The 16,981-nt window shown below is 40.2% G+C and overlaps 1 long non-coding RNA gene across 1 annotated transcript; it reads right to left on the reverse strand.

Moving 5' to 3' along the window:
* Positions 1-6,797: 6,797 nt before the first annotated feature.
* On the reverse strand, positions 6,798-9,056 carry LOC117275639 (uncharacterized). The gene is made up of 2 exons (XR_004505823.2): positions 8,723-9,056; positions 6,798-7,103 (listed from the first exon to the last, which is right to left on the reverse strand). It is a non-coding gene; the product is annotated as an uncharacterized lncRNA (long non-coding RNA).
* Between the last annotated feature and the right edge of the window lie 7,925 nt (positions 9,057-16,981).

The raw sequence follows: 16,981 nt of genomic DNA on the forward strand, positions 1-16,981 counted from the left end.
GTGACCAATTAGACTTGAGAATACAATTATATTTTTATTGAGTAGAATCATTGTTATGCAAATTACAAAGTACTGAAGGTTTAGTCTAATAATTAACCAAATCATTTCCAATATATAGCCGGCAGTTTTTCATGTATCTGAAAAGTGGATCCTTAAAAAGTTTGATGTAATGGTGAGTAATATCAATTATCATATGAAAACAAATTATTAACCTAGTTTTTTAGGTGTAGAAATGCTTCTAGAAGCACCAGCATAATGCTCCATTTAATTTTCTTTTTGCACTATAAGTCCATCTTTGGGCAAAGTAATTAGAGAAACAGAAGATTAAAATGTACGTAGGAAACTCAGATAAAAAGAGCTGATTTAAATATAAAAAAATAACAAATTACAAAAATATCAGATGCTGAATGTCTGCTCCCAGTTATACTCGTTTTCATAACAATTTAGATTATTAGCATACATAAGAACACATTGTACATATCAGTGTAGAAACCAAAAGAGCCCAAGACTTGTGATATATTTTTTGTTATCTCTTCAGGTCTTAGGTTTTGCTTTTATACAATCAGAGAATACTCTACACGGAGGAACGCAAAAACAGTTCACCGCTATTTCTTTTTTTCCCCGCTGATTTCTGAAATAAATATGTTTTTATTTATTAAATATTCTGATAAACAAGATAAATAATGGCACTTAGTTTTCATTCTCGTTTTACAATATGTGTTTACCCCAAAATTGGGTAACAATTAAATTTGTACGCGGTTTAAAGGATACGTGATTTAATTCAACACGAATAATTAAGAGTAACAGATAAATGAAATAAAGATGAAATAAACGATCAAACCAATCACAATATTAAGACCAAGACTGATCTTAGATTGAATAGTGACCTCGTCCTCGATTACACCCTCGGTTCGAGCCCAGTCGTGAATGAAGAACAAAACAAGTGAACAAAATCTTTAATAGTAGCTAGAAGGCAAAAATAAACTTTTATAGCTTTGAATTGTGTGTTACAATGTGTCAGACTAAAGAAAAACATACACTTTGTATAGTAGGAGAGTTTCAATCCTAGTATAAGTCTAAAGAAGGTAAAAATCTTCTTTTTCCGGTAATTGTTGATCCATAATTGACATCAAGCATGATTTGCACCGTGATATCCGATTTAGGGCGAGTATTACGGCCCTCTATCCGTCATTCATAACAGTTCACCGTGTCTCCCAAAGTCTAGAATATATACTCGGCCTGGGCGCGCCGCTTTACCATGTCCGATGTTATACCGTTCACTCTTCCTGGGTCTCGATACGAAGGGTCTCCGACCTCGATTACAATCTCGCGGATCTGTGCCCCATTCCTTTTCTCATCGAGAAATCGGGGTAGACATTGCCCCATATTTTACTCGCACACAGATAGTCCCCTCGTTTTCGGAGAGTAGATTTATCGAAACGACAGAAAGCGATAAATGACCCCAGGTTCCTCCTTCGTACGTTACACCCGAGATGACATGTCAACGAAACATCCCATCAGTCGCGTCGTTCTAACTTCGGACATGTGTCAAGCGCCGGTTGACTGCCCTCGAATGTGAAACGTCACGCAATGATTGTACTTCCTCTATAAAATCTCCAACCCCCTTTTTACTTCTCCATTTTCCCATTTCAGAGCTCTTTGATTTACCCTCGAATTTTCTATTTAACTTTAACTTCTTCAAATCTTCATATACTACTCCTTATATCTTCATATCTTCAAACTTTCTCTTTGGATCTTTAACTCAGGCCTTCATATTTTCATCCCATCTTCAAATCTTTATATATTTTCTTCAAACCTTCGTATTCCCAGAACCCGATAGCGAAAACTTCCAAATTCGTGCCTCAGCAAACCGCCCCTTTATCTTCAAACCCGGCCACAGACGCCGAGGTGGCTCAGGAGCTTCGTCCCCGGAGGCTGCTCCATCGAGAATGACATTAGTGTCGATAAGGCCTCCAGTCAACATGACCGAGGCGAGGGAGCGTAAAGGTACATATGCTCAGTTACTGAGGAGACACTACCCAAAATTCAGGTAGATTGTAAATGTGAGGGAAATGAGGTGGTCGTCCCCGATCCCAACGAAGACATCACTACTCATGTGAAGGGTACCTAAGTGTTTATATTTACCCCTTCACGCTCGCCCCGATGGACCCCATAATCCTCGACTTCTGCAAAAGGTACAAGGTCTGCCTTGGGTAGATTCACCCGTCCTTTTAGAGGACCGTAATCCTCCTCCGACACTTCATAAACGACACCGAAGCACCTCGGTTCACCCTCGACCCTTTGCTTCGTCTATACAGTCCCCTAATCTTTTGAGGGGGGTTGATCAAGCTCGTTCGCCGAGCAAGTAAGGCTCCATTCTCTAGCATTGATAAGAATTGAGATCGAGGTTGGCAGGGGAGTTTCGTTCGAGTGAAAAACGAAGACCTCATCCCCTCCGAATTTCTACCGTTCCCGAAGAAGTGGAATGCCTCCCATAAGTCTTTTCCTTCTCGAATATTCGGCATTCCCTTTTATTATTTTTCTAATTGCCTGTGTTTGTCGTTGTGCTGCGGTTGCCCAGGTTCCTAATGCAGTCCCCCGCATCAAGAGGTGGATCAAGGGGATCTGCAAACAGATGTCATATTTTGAGCGCGCATGGCGCAAGCTCTTGAAGGTCAAGTGGGAGGCCCGTTCCCATGGCGAGGATCTCTCTCGAAAGATTACATATATACTCTTAACTTATACATCGCTAAGTCTTCTTCCTTCTTACAAGTTTTCCCAAGGCCACCGAGCTCCGGCCGTTGGATGAGGATCCATCCTCGCTCGTCGAACCCTCCACTTCGGGACAGCCCGGGGCTGCCGCAAAGGAGGAGAACAAGAAGAACAAGAAGAGGAAATCCTCGGGCTTCTTGGACACCGAGGTGAAGAATAAGAGGGTGACCATCCGGGTCCGAAAAAGCAAAAAGAGCACCAAGTCTAAGGCACCGGACTCTGATTCCCTCTACTGACTCAGGGATTACCCCAAGGACGACGACCTTGAGTTAATTGCTCATAAGTCGACCCTCAACGAGTGGGAGCAGGCGGCAATCGAGAAAGGTGACCACGAGGTCGATCCCCCTCTAGCTCGGGAACTAGAGGGTGAGTCGGAGGCTGCTGCCTCCCGATAAGCCGCTCCTGTACTGAAAGAAGTAGCTGGTGTCATTGACATCGTGGAGACGCCATCTTATACTGAGCCCATGCTCGATGAGGCTCAAGCGGGTAAAGAAAAATCAAACGAGACATCAGGCCCAGATGATGCCCTCAACATGTTCTTCGATGGCATGGACATGGCCGCGTTGGAGGACTTTTCCGGGCTTGGTCACCTGGAGGTCCCAAAAAAGGGAGCGGGCGAGCTGAGTTAGATCCTGAAATTAGTGAAGTGGTTCCCTGCCCCGAGTGTGGACCCCGACCATAAGAGGACGACCGTTCTTACTATCCTAGCAGACGCCCGCGCCCTGTTCACTCCGGTGGGCTTAGCCAGCTACCTTCGTTGCATGGTGACCGAAGAGCACCGAGCAAAGATGAATGAAATGGGTATGTGGAGCCTCTTCAACGAGGCGCAACATGCTCTGAACCGGGTAAGGCGTCTTCCAACCCCTTGCGAATATTGCTTAATTTTAGACATATTCTAATGACTTTGTTGTTTTTCAGGCTTTTGTGCTTCATCATGAAAGCTTCCTTCTGTCCCGCTTGGAGATCAGCCAGCTCGAGTTCGAGCTCAAATAGCAAGTCCGGAAGAAGGACATATATAGGGCTCTCAGTGAACAACAAGACGAGGCCCTCAAGGACCTCCCAATTTTCCGAGCCAAGCTAGAAAATTCTTAGAAGGAGGTTTTGTCCGTGAAGCGGGAGAACGTCGACCTGGTCGAGAAGGTAAGGATCTTTGAGGCTAAAAACGAGAAGCTACTCGTGGTGACAAACAACGCAACTTCACAGGTGCAGGAGAAGGTAGACCTGATCGACCAACTTCGGACTGAGATGGATGAGGTTAAGGCCACGACTGAGGCGTGGAAGGGCATGATGGACCTATTGGCTTCGGGAAAAAAAGGCTGCAAAAGCGGAGCTGTAATCGGTCAAGGACCAACTCCGAGTAGCAAAGGATAAGGTCGACAAGTGGTCTAGGATAAATGATGAACTTCGGGCATAGCTGAACTCAACCGTCATGGAACGGGATGCCCTCGGCCAAGAATATAGTGAGATGAGGTCCAAATTGGAGGCAACTTCGACTGATTCCTCTGATGTTGAGGAGATGCTGGCCCAGTATAAGGCTGATGTGGAGATAGTTAAGTCTTGATTAAAGACGAAGACCGAATATGTGAAGCGACTATCCCAGAGAGAAACCCTCGAGGAGATTCACACCCGAGGTTTTGACCTGTCGGCCGAGATCGAAGAAGCCAAGAAACTCTAGGCCGAGGAAAAGGAACTCTACGAGACTGCGGGTCCCTAAGGTTCTGGTGACAAGTCGAGCCCTGGTGAAGATCAACCGTAGATGCCTTAGTTCTTTTTTTTGGTTTTCCCTTGTATATTTTCTTTTTTATTCATTTTTGGTCCGTTTTATCGTGTCTTTGTAATATTTTTTTTTGACATATATAAAATTTCTCCTCTTTGGTAATACCGTATATTTACCTTTCAACACCTATTTGCAATCTTTTGCTTGTGAAATGATTTTTAATGCCTTAACATAAAATCAAATGTAGTCTAGAGCATTTGTTCTTCGGAGGTCTGAATGGGCCCCGATTTCGATGACAACCCCGGATTACTCGTGGTTTCAAGTCTTCTATAAAATCGAAGTCCTTTAAGATGCTTAAGTATTTTATTCATACACGACGATATTTTTACCGAGGGTGAACTTTTAATAGGTTTTGATTATACGTAAGGGCCGTACTTTCTGGGTACGGACTTCAGACGTCTCCGAGCCATTTTTAAGGTGGCCGTAGCCTTTAATATTTGGGCACTGCCTAATAGGCTTTGTGCCTCCAGGATTTGATTTCCCGGACCGTTCAAAATTTTTATCGGGATGACAGTCCTCGAGTAGGGGTAGCTTGTGGGCTTTAGGTTCTCGGATCGAAGAAGCAAAATGCGTAGTAATAATGTATATGTGAAGCAAAAATTTCTTTCATTGCTTTACATATAGGATACATGATCAGAGGCTCATAAACTTTGTGTCGTGGCTAGAGTGGGCTATATGGGCACTACTCGAATGACCTTTTGACCCTTACAATGAATCCTAACCACCAAGCCTTGGCGTTCGACATATAAAATTTTCTTTTCCCTTGCTAAAGATCTTAATCTAGGGGTAATGGCCCCCAATATTCGAGGTCGAATCTTGCCAGGTCTCGGATACTGTTAATTTGGCGCAATCGATCATCGATTTCGTTCTAAGGTCAGTCTCTAAAACTAAGGTAGCACGCTTTACTATTGCCTAGTTAAAAATCATGCCGAAAACCCCGCTTCATGACAAAATCGGTTCAAGGAAAAAAGATTACAACACGTGCTTTCGTCCCTAATAGTCGCTTCCGTCCCTGGCCGAGTACCTGCATACGTTAGTCCGTAATGTAAAATTAAAAAAGAATTAAGTTCGTACCTTAGCAGTAGTACCGCTTTAAATGTGCCACGTTCCAGTTGTTTGGTAGTTGTATACCGTTTTCCGCTTCGAGTTTATATGAGCCTTTGCCGGTTATTCTGACGACTCGATACGGTCCTTCCCAATTCGGGCCCAGTTTTCCTTCATTTGGGTTTCTGGTGTGTAGTGTTACCTTTCTCAATACCAAGTCGCCGACTTGAAAAATATCGGAGGTTGGATCTTCGGTTGTAGTACCTCCCTACTCGTTGCTTCTGGGTGGCCAACTAGACCATGGTGACTTCCCGCCTTTCGTCCAATAATTCTATGTTCGCGGTTATGGCCTCGCCGTTTGACTTTTTGGTAGCATACTAGAACCCGAGGCTCGGTTCCCCTACCTCGACTGGTATTAAGACTTCCGCTCCGAAGACCAGAAAGAACAAGGTCGCCCTGGTACTTGACTTCGAAGTCGTATGGTATGCCCACAGGACTTCGGCCAAGGTTTCCTTCCACTTTCCTTTAGAACTGGTCAGCCTCTTTTTCAAGTTTTGGAGTATAGTTTTATTCGTCGATTCCGCTTGCCCGTTCACACTAGGGTGGTTAGGCGTTGATAATATCTTCTTGATCTTGTGATCCTCGAAAAACTTACATACCTTGCTGCCGACGAATTATTTTCCATTGTCGCAAACGATCGCAACTGCTATCCCAAATCGACATATTATATGATCCCAGATGAAGTTGATGACTTCTTTCTCTTGGACCTTCTCGAACGCCTGAGCCTCAACCCATTTGAAAAAATAATCGGTCATGAATAGTACGAATTGAACTTTACCGGGTGCCCATGGTAGGGCACCGATAATGTCCATTCCCCACTTCATAAAAGACCATGTTGCCAGGATTGGGTGGAGCATCTCTCTAGGTTGATGAATCATCAGAGCATGTATTTGGCACTTGTCGCATATTTGCACGGAATCTTTCGCATCCTTTTCCATTTCATTCTAGTAGTACCGGCTCTGATTAGCTTCCGAACTAAGGATTCTGTCACGACCCAAAATTATGTGACCGTCACCCGATACACTGGCCAACCCGGGAGGACCAACCTGTACAAGAAAGCCTATCTATATTCTTAATAGCTACATGCGAAATCCTTTATGAAAATATCATCCTTTTAAATGATTAAACTATACATAAAATATAATCTTTAAATCCCTTATTTTCAATAATTAGAAATACATAAAGATAATAATTTGTTTTACGCATGTAGTATAATAACTCTTGATTACAACTCAAAAAAAATAACAACTATCTATGAAATCTATAAGACACAATAATGAAATAAATATGTGGGACAATCCCCAATTTAAAAGAAAAACAAAATATGATTAGCTACCACAAAATAGAGTGGTGCCTCACAATATACCTCGGAAAGAGAGTCATCCTATATATCCATATCCATTCATCATGAACCGCACCTCATCCTGAAACATGTAAAGTAAGCGGGACCCTAAAGGGGCCCTTAAGGACTTAGTACACTACCACGATACTCAATAAGTATAATAGACTCTCTCTAACTCAAGTTCCTGAAACAAGACTTTTCAAAACTAATACAACCAATATTCAATATAAAGAGGTTAACAATTATAACAATCGTGCTCTTTATCATTATTAAGTGAAATGTAAATGAGGATATAAACTTTTAAATTATTTATGTCAATCCAAAATTTTAATAAAAATCATTTAAATTGTATTTAGTCATTGAAATCACTTTCGGCTCCTTAGGCCTAAACATAAGAAAATCCTCTTTTACCTTTCACTAGGGATACTATACCGACACCAACACAAGAATAAGGTCAACTAGGTGATGAACCTAGTGGCAAATATCATATACCCTACTTGCTCATGTCGTCTCATCGTAGTATCGCACGAATTGACCCAGCCATGCTAATAAAGCACATTTGTCCCGCTTGGGGACTTATTCCATAAACCTCGGCTTAGCCTTAGAATGTGTCCCTACATCGGCACGTGTAGTTTCATAGTAACGAACTCAATATTCAAACTAATCTTGGTGATCTCCGCTAGTAACTCCCAAAACATTTATAATCATCAAAATGGAATAATACGACACCTATAGGCCTCACAATTTCTATTCTTGAGCACTTTGCAAATATGGCCCCTTTTAAAACCTTAAAAACATGTAACATGTAATTCAATTCACCGACACACACAAAGCTTTTAAAAATATGAGAACAATCCGATTTCCTTTTTAAACTAATTGTCATTTTACACATTTAGCTTTAAAGTTTAAATACCATTAAAATATCATTTAATCCGAATGGCACTTCAACCTCATACTTTGGCAAACAATTTCGAAAACCCCATTTAAGTCACATTTCATGCTTTTAACATCAAAATAAGTTTTTAATAAAACTTATAACATTTCCATCTCAAGTGTCATTTTTATCCCGTAAATTTCAAAACGAGAATTTTATTCATAAGAATTATTTACAAAATCAAACGATATTTTATATGCACCACAATTTATAACACATTGTGAAACTCGCACTCGCTCGTCCCCACAAGCACATATTCACATTTACAATCAATTTATATGAAGTTATGCATTTAGAGAAAATCCCTCAAGCAAGAGTAAGTTTCATAAACTTACCTCAAGTTGCTTTTCAATTCTTATCCCAAAATAATACTACAATGCTTCAAATTTGATTAAACTTCCCAAACGTTGCCAACAAGCCGATATCTACCTAATGAACGTATATCCATCAACCAAGTATCAAAACAATACAACTTTATCAAGTAAATTCCCAACACTTAGGTCTAGTTCTAAAAGTTCTCCAAAAATTCATATTTCACCATTTGAAGTTTCTTCTTGAGTTTAGCTCCAAATCACTTAATAATTGAGTGACGGAATGTAGTCACTTCAATAGAAACCCAAAACGACACCGTGCAAGTAAACCCAACACTATTCATCTTCTCTACCAATAAATTTTTCATCTTCAAAACTAACTTTCTAAGTTTTCATGAATTGATGCTTAGATACAAATCTCCCTTCATACATATACTCAACCATGTCCATGGAGTATAATATATATGATTTTAAAGAATTACCTCTTGATAATCCTAGAAGTTTCAAGACTTGTGTTCTTGAAATACTCTTGAGAGATTCTTCCAGAATCTAAAGATTCCATGTAATTGGAGTATTAGGAGATGGACTAAATGAACCAAATTTACCAAAATACTCATTAATTACTCGTGGCATCAATAGTGCAGGAGCTTCCCCTTCTCTCTAACCTTCAAGATCTTGCCCCAAACAAATAACTTTCCTCTCTCCCGAAATAGCCTTTAAAAGGCTTCAGTTGCCTCAGCGCTATGACAGGCACGACGCACCACCATAGCGCGCAACCTAACTACCTTGTAAATTTTTGGTTGCCAAGTTTGTGGCGTTGAGGGCAGTTCACTGCCAAGCTTCTTGGCAATAGAGGCACTGAAGAGAGTTTTTGATCAATGTTGTCCCTTATCTTTGAGGGTAGGTCTATTTTGGTCCCTCAAATATAATCCTGAGCATATTTAGTCTCTTAAGTATGTTAAAGTGGAGCACCTTTAGTCTCACTGACACAATATGTTCAAAAACTAACGGTGTTACCCAACTCTGATTTATGAAACAAATCTTCTGCTCTAAAGCAAAATATTTTTTTTTTTTTTTTTGGATAACGCAAATTACCACTTTAATTCCTCATTTTTAGATAATGTCTTCTAAAATTTTGACCTTGAAAATATCCCATTCTGTGCTAGTTTTTAATGAGAAAATGACAATATATAGCCGCTGTAAAAATAATAGCCCAATATATATATAAAATTTATATATTATTTTTATATATATATGCATTTAAAAATTTCAGTTGATTTTTCCAAAAAGAAAAGTTAAAATTTGAAAAAAATAGAACTGCCAGGATCACTTCTAGGCATATTATTGAAGCAAACAAATAACCAGGTTGTATTATCACTTTTAGCCCGTGCTAGAAACTATTTACATCTGGTAGCGGAATATATTTTTTCGGCTATTATTTTTACAACAACTATACAATATCATTTTCTCATGAAAAACTGGCACAAAAGGGGATATTTTCAAGGTTAAAATTTTAGAAGATATTATCTAAAAATGAGAAATTAAAGTGATAATTTGTATTATCCAATAAAATGAGAGGAAACGTTTTGTTTCATAGCAGAAGATTTGCTTCATGAATCAGAATTGGGTAACATCGTTAGTTTTTTAACACATTGTGTCGGTGAGACTAAAGGTGCTCCACTTTTGCATGCTTAAGGGACTAAATACGCTCAAAGCTATATTTGAGGGATCAAAATAGACCTACCTCAAAGATAATGAACAATATTGACTAAAAACTCCACTGAAGATATAAATATATTTTTGGTTTTTCCCCTACATGAAGCATGATTCTTGGTTTGTCCCCTTATAATATTATATTATAATCATATGATCCCAATGTACCAATCTTATTTTCAAATGATTCCCATGATTTTTGTCTTATTTTTTATTTATTTATCCAACTAACTTGTTCCCTATTTTGGTTATTCAATTACATGGCTTCAGCTAGAGGTATTCGTCGGTACGGTACGATACGGTATAATATTTAAATATTTCGGTTCGGTATTTGGTTTCGTAAAATGCTATATCAATACCGTACTTAATTAAATTCGGTATGGTTCGATTTTCTTCTTTCGGTTTCGTTTTATTCTGTTCGGTAACTTTAGGTTATTCGGTTTGAGTACTAACTAGTGCATAGAGTCATAGGCAGTAATATTCTTAATTAAAGTACTCAGAAGTACAAAACTAAAAACGTTTGCTGACAAAGGTTTTGTCCAAAATCACCAAATACCAACCTAGAGAAATGTCTTGTTACTTGTTTAGAGTTAATTGATGAACTTAGAGAATAAAGGAAAGTAAAATTTTAAATTTCTTATATTTATGCTATAATTAATAAAATATGTATTGTGTAATATAATATATATTTCGGTACGGTATCGATATTTCGGTATTTTATTTTTAAATACCAAATACCATACCTAATACTAATATTTTTAAAAACTTAAACCAAATACCATACCGAATACCAAAATTTTTAATTTTGATACAGTAATTCGATATTTACCAAATTATGCCCAACCCTAACTTCAACATTAATTTCCTTAGTTCATTTCAATCTTTCTTTGCTTACTAAATTCCAAGGCTTCCGGTTCTAGTTTCATCCCTTCAACTTAATTCCATAGCTTACAATTAGTCCAAGCACAAATCTTATTACACGTAAGTCCAACACCATCTATTTGTGGTCTAATAGTGCCTAATGACTTGTTAAGTCAACGAAATGTTTTTCTTTCAATTTCTTTTCTTTCCTTACCCATTCTCATGAAATCCATGCTCAATCATTGATAAATTAATTATCTCCGAGCATTCTAACAACTTTATCCCACTCATATAATCTTATGTAGCTCGAGTTTAATTAATTTGTATTCTTTGAACTTGAAATCAACCCGAATCACTTGTTGAAACTTACAGGGATTTACAGATTCTGTCCCCGAATGGTTCCCGCAAGTTTTCTCATGAATTTCTCTCATGACATATTCCGTCTCTCCCGGCCCTAAGCATCTGGCCAGTAGGCCAAAGAAGGATCTCCTGAACAATGCCCCTTCGACCAAGCAAAATCTGGCAGCATTGGTCTACATGGCTCTCGATTCCTTGGGATCCGAAGGCAATTTTCCTTTCTTCAGGTAGTCTATGTATTTGTTTCTCCAATCCCAAGTCAAACTTGTCGAGTTCACTTTGGCGTAACCTTCTTCTTCCACCGAGTTCATTAGTTTCCCCTGAGCTGAATACATCGGAGTCAACGACCGACCCCATGTTGGCCAGTGCATCGGTCTCACTATTTTGATCTCGGGGTACATGCTGCAAAGTACATTCTTTGAATTAGTGCAGGGTCACCTGCAATTTGTCCAAGTACCTCCGCATCCGTTCATCTTTTAATTCGAATATTCTGTTGACTTGATTTATCACGGGGAGGGAGTCGCATTTGGCTTTGATCACTTCAGCCCCATGGCTCGTAGCCAGTTCTAGACCTGCAATCATGGCCTTATACTCGGCTTCATTGTTATTCAATTTTACAGTTCTAATAGACTGCCTAATTACGCTTTTCGCAGTTAGTTTTAACACGATACCGAGCCCGGACCCCTTCACGTTGGAGGCACCATCCGTGAATAGCGTCCAGATTCCCGAATTAGCCCCCGAGGTGAGCAGTAATTCCTTTTCGACTTTGTGTATTAAGTCCGGCTTAAAGTCGGCCACAAAGTCTGCCAAAATTTGAGATTTTATGTCAGTTCGGGGTCGGTAGTCGATATCGTACCCACTAATCTCCACGGCCCATTTGGCCAACGGCCCCAGATCTCGGGCTTATGCATGATATTCCTTAGCGGGTAAGAGGTTACGACACATAGGGTGGCATTGAAAGTACAGTTTTAGCTTCCTAGAAGCGCTTAGCAAAGCGAGTGCTAACTTTCCAGGTGAGGATACCTCGATTCGGCATCGGCTAGAGTCCCATTGACATAGTAAATAGGAAATTGCGTGCCTTCTTCCTCCCAAATTAAGACACCACTTACCGCCACCTCGAAAACTGCCAAGTAGAGGTACAACTGTTCGTCTGCCTTCGGAGTGTGCAGCAGAGGGGGCCTCGACAGGTACCGTTTGAGTTCTTCCAAAGCTTGCTGGCATTCCGGAGTCTAGGAAAAATTGTTCTTCTTCTTTAATAGTGAGAAGAATCGATGGCTCTTGTCCTAGGACCTCGAGATGAACTGACCCAATGCGGCTATATGCCCGGTCAGTCTTTGAACCGCCTTGACGTTGTCCTCTACGATGATGTCCTCTATGGCCTTTATTTTATCGGGATTGATCTCTATCTCCCGATTGGATACCATGAACCCGAGGAATTGACCCGAACCGACCCCGAATGCGCACTTCTATGGGTTTAGCTTCTGTTGTGTTTCCTTAGTATGCCGAAGGTTTCCTGCAAATATTTTAAATGGTCCGCTGCTCGCAGGGGCTTGACCAACATATCTTTAATATAAACTTCCATTGATTTCTCTATTTGTTCTTCGAACATCCGGTATACTAGGCGTTGGTAGGTGGCACCGATGTTCTTTAATCCAAACGATATTACATTATAGCAGTAGGTACCGAATTTGGTTATGAAAGAAGTCTTTTCTTAATCGTCCAGGTCCATCCGAATATGGTTGTACCCGGAGTAGGCGTCGAAAAAACTAAGTATCTCGTGCCCGGTCATCGTGTCGATCATTCGATCGATGTTAGGCAAAGGGAAGAAATCCTTTAGGCATGCTTTGTTTAGGTCTTTATAATCCACACACATCCTTAATTTATTTCTCTTTTAGGTACTACCACTACGTTAGCTAACCAATCCGGGTATTTAACTTTGCGGATGGATCCTATTTTTAGAAGTTTGGATACCTCATCCTTGATGAACACTTGTTTGATCTCGGATCGTGGTCAAAGATACTCTTATGCTTAATCAGATGGAACTTTGGGTCCAAACGCAGTTTGTGAGTGGTTACCTCCGGTGGGATCCATCTCATGTCAAGATGGGACCAAGCGAAATAATCAGCATTAGCTTTAAGAAAATCAATAATTTTTTTCCTGAGCTCGGGGGTTAACCCCGTGCCCAGGTATACCTTTCGATCCGATAGATGCTAGATTAATATGACTTGCTCCAACTCTTTAACCGCTAATTTGGTGGCGTCGATGTCATCATGAACTATGACTGATCTCGGGACGTCATAATATCCCTCCTCGTTCTTCCTGTATCTCCAGTTCGACTGAGGCCGATATCAGTGATTGCTATTTAATCTTTTCCCTTTTGGTCGGTTCCGTGTTCCTTGATGTTGAAGTTACGGGCACCAGGATTACCTCATCGACAACAAACATCTCCATTGTAGCCGACTATTCTTAGTAGACCATTTTGACTCTCCTCGGTGTGGGAAATTTCAACACTTGGTGCAAGGTCGAGGGTACCGCCCTCATGTTGTGGACCCACGGACTTCCGAATAGAGAGTTGTACCTCACGTCCCCTTCGATCATGTAGAAATTCATTTCTTGGATTGCCCCAGCGATTTTTACTGGCAAGGTTATCTCTCCTTTCGTGGTCTTACACGCCATGATAAACCCGTTCAACACTCGGGCTGCTGGTACGATTTGGTCCTTTAGCCCCAATTGTTTTATGACCCTTGATCTGATGATGTTGGCCGAGCTACCTGGATCAATCAGCACACGTTTAACTCGAGATTTATTGATAAGTACGGATATTACCAGTGCATCATTGTGAGGCTGTACGATGCCCTCGGCATCTTCGTTGCTGAATAAAATGGCTCCATCTGGAATATAATCCCGGGTGCATTTTTCCCTCATAATAGACACTTTAGTTTGCTTTATCACTGTCCCTTGGGGGACTTCGACTCCCCCAATGATCATGTTGATCATGTGCTGAGGCTCCTCTTGTTCGAACTGTTTGTTAGCGTCCCTATTTTTGAAGTGGTTTTTGGCTCGTTCACTTAGGAATTCTCGGAGGTGCCCATTGTTGAACATCCGATCAACTTCTTCTCTTAGCTGTCGGTAAACCTCGGTCCTATGACCGTGAGTGCTGTGATACTTACACATCAAGTTAGGATCTCTCTGGACTGGATTGAACTGCAACAGTCGGGGCCATTTGGTCTCTTTGATGCGTCCTATGGTCGACACGATGCTTGCAACATCTACGTTGAAGTTATATTCTGATAACCTTGGTGCCTCCCTACTACCGAGTGACCTATTGAATCCATTCTTCTCATTAGACCTCGACAACTGTGCCCTCAATCACCCGGATCTATTTCTTCTTCGGTCCGTATTGTAGGGTTGATATCGATCATCTGACCAGTCTTGGCTCTTGATCAATGGCTATCATAGATCTATCATCGGCCCTGACGGGGTAAACAGATCCATAAGGGGCCCCGAGTTGGTTGTCCTAGACCCTGATCTTTGATTGGTACCTGTTGTGGACGTCGGCCCAGGGTACCGCCGGGTACTCCACAAAATTTTATTTTAGATGTTGAGAGGCCAAGGAACTTCGGGGATTGAGCCCCTGAGTGATTGCCTGAATGACCCAATCATCTGCAACCGGTGGTAGGTCCATCCGTTCCATCTAGAATCTTGACATGAACTCCCTGAGCATCTTGTTATCCCTTTGTCTGACCTTGGAAGGATCTAACTTTCTGGTCTTGACCTTGATAGCCCTGGCATGGGCCTTTACGAAAGCATCTGCGAGCATAGCAAACGAGTAAATGGAATTTGGGGCAAGTTCTGATACCATATCATTGCTCCCTTGGATAAAGTTTCCCCATACTTTTTCAGTAACACATACTCGATTTCATCATCTTCCAAATCGTTCCTTTTGATTGCGCATGTATAGGAGGTCACATGCTCATTTGGATCTGTCACGACCCCAAATTTCCTCCGTAGGATGTCGTGATGGCACCTAGTCTCTAAGACTAGGTAATCCTATCAATGCAAAATAATAATAAATATCTGAAATAAATAAACTACAATTCAAACAATTTCAACTCCCAAAACCCGGTAGAAATAAGTCACAAGCTTCTAAGAATTTATTCTCAATGTCTCTATATGTCAAGGTCCTAATAAAATATAAGGAAGCAACATAAAATGATAGAAGGGGACTCCAGAGTCTGCGGACGCTGGCAGATATACCTCGAAGTCTCCGTGCGCAAGTAACTCACTGACGTCTAGGCTGGTAAAGTGTACCTGGATCTGCACAAAAAGATGTGCAGAAGCGTAGTATGAGTACACCACAGCGGTACCCAGTAAGTGCCAAGCCTAACCTCGGTAGAGTAGTGACGAGGTCAGGTGAGGCCCTACTGGAATATAATAATGGCATGGTAAAATGTTTATCAATGTAGTAAAATAAAATGACATTGAAAATGAATCAAATAGTATGTCACATTTAATGACACCAAATAATTGCAAATAATATCTCGTGGAAATCAAAACAGAATTTCCTTCAACTTTATGAAAATCACAATAATAATCAAAGGCAACTACGGCCATAAATCAATATCAACAAGGGCACTCCCGAGGTACCGCCTCGTAGTCCCAAATCATAAATAAATTCACAATATCTCATTTTCTTATATCACCGCGGGAGCCTTCACAATTTATTTAAAGAAAATATTTTTCCCGAAATAGCATCCCGCGTTTTAGCCACCCTTATCACACCACATGACTTCTAGTAGTCACCCCTACTAGCCACGCGTATCAAGCCACCCTTATCTCACCGCATGCGTTTCAACACCCAGACCTTATACCACCGCATGCGTATCAATATCACAATATATCACAATTTGCACCTCAAGTGATCAAATAATTTAACTTGCCAAAATAATTCAACAACAATATTTTTCCACAATAAAGAGCTCACGACTCATGCCAAAATAAATCATCAATAATAGTTTTCCACAATAAAGAGCTCACGGCTCATGTCAAAATAATTCATCAATAATATTTTTTCATAATAAAGAGCTCACGGCTCATGTCAAAATAATTCAACAATAATATTTTTCCACAATAAAAAGCTCACGGCTCCCTCACAATGAGTATAAAAATATTCAGGAGTAAATAATTTAAGAAAATAATATTTCAAAATCTTTACTACGTTGCTTCAATATCAAGTTTAAAAATGTCAAATACTTCATATTAATAATATTTAATTTAAAAAAAATCAACCTTCAAATAATGCACAGAATAAAAGAAACCAAGTTTCAACTAAACAGGTAAAAAAATTAGTAAGAAAAGATCAAACAAATTTGAAGTATATATCTCAGATCAATGATGAAGAATATAACAAGATAAAATAATTTAATAAATGCGCAACAGTGATCTACACAATTTAAAATATAATCTTTCACAATCTAGTCCGTGTACACACTCGTCACCTCGTGCACACGATTTTCAACACATTTCAATAATCACATCAATACCAATCCTAGGGAAATTTTCCCCACACAAGGTTAGACAAGTCACTTACCTCGACTTGCTCCAATTTAACCAAGTATTATGCTTTTTCCTCGATTTTCCGACTCCGATCGACTCGTATCTAGTCATAATTAATTCGATACAGTCAACAAAAATTATAGTAATCACTTTCATAAGAAAATATTACATTTTCATTAAAATCCGAAATTAGCTCAAAATTTGTCCGTGGGGCCCACATCTCGGAATTTGGCGAAACTTATAAAATCCGACAA

The sequence above is a fragment of the Nicotiana tomentosiformis genome, chromosome 1 (genome assembly GCF_000390325.3).
Source record: "Nicotiana tomentosiformis chromosome 1, ASM39032v3, whole genome shotgun sequence".
NCBI classification, from domain to species: Eukaryota; Viridiplantae; Streptophyta; class Magnoliopsida; order Solanales; family Solanaceae; genus Nicotiana; species Nicotiana tomentosiformis.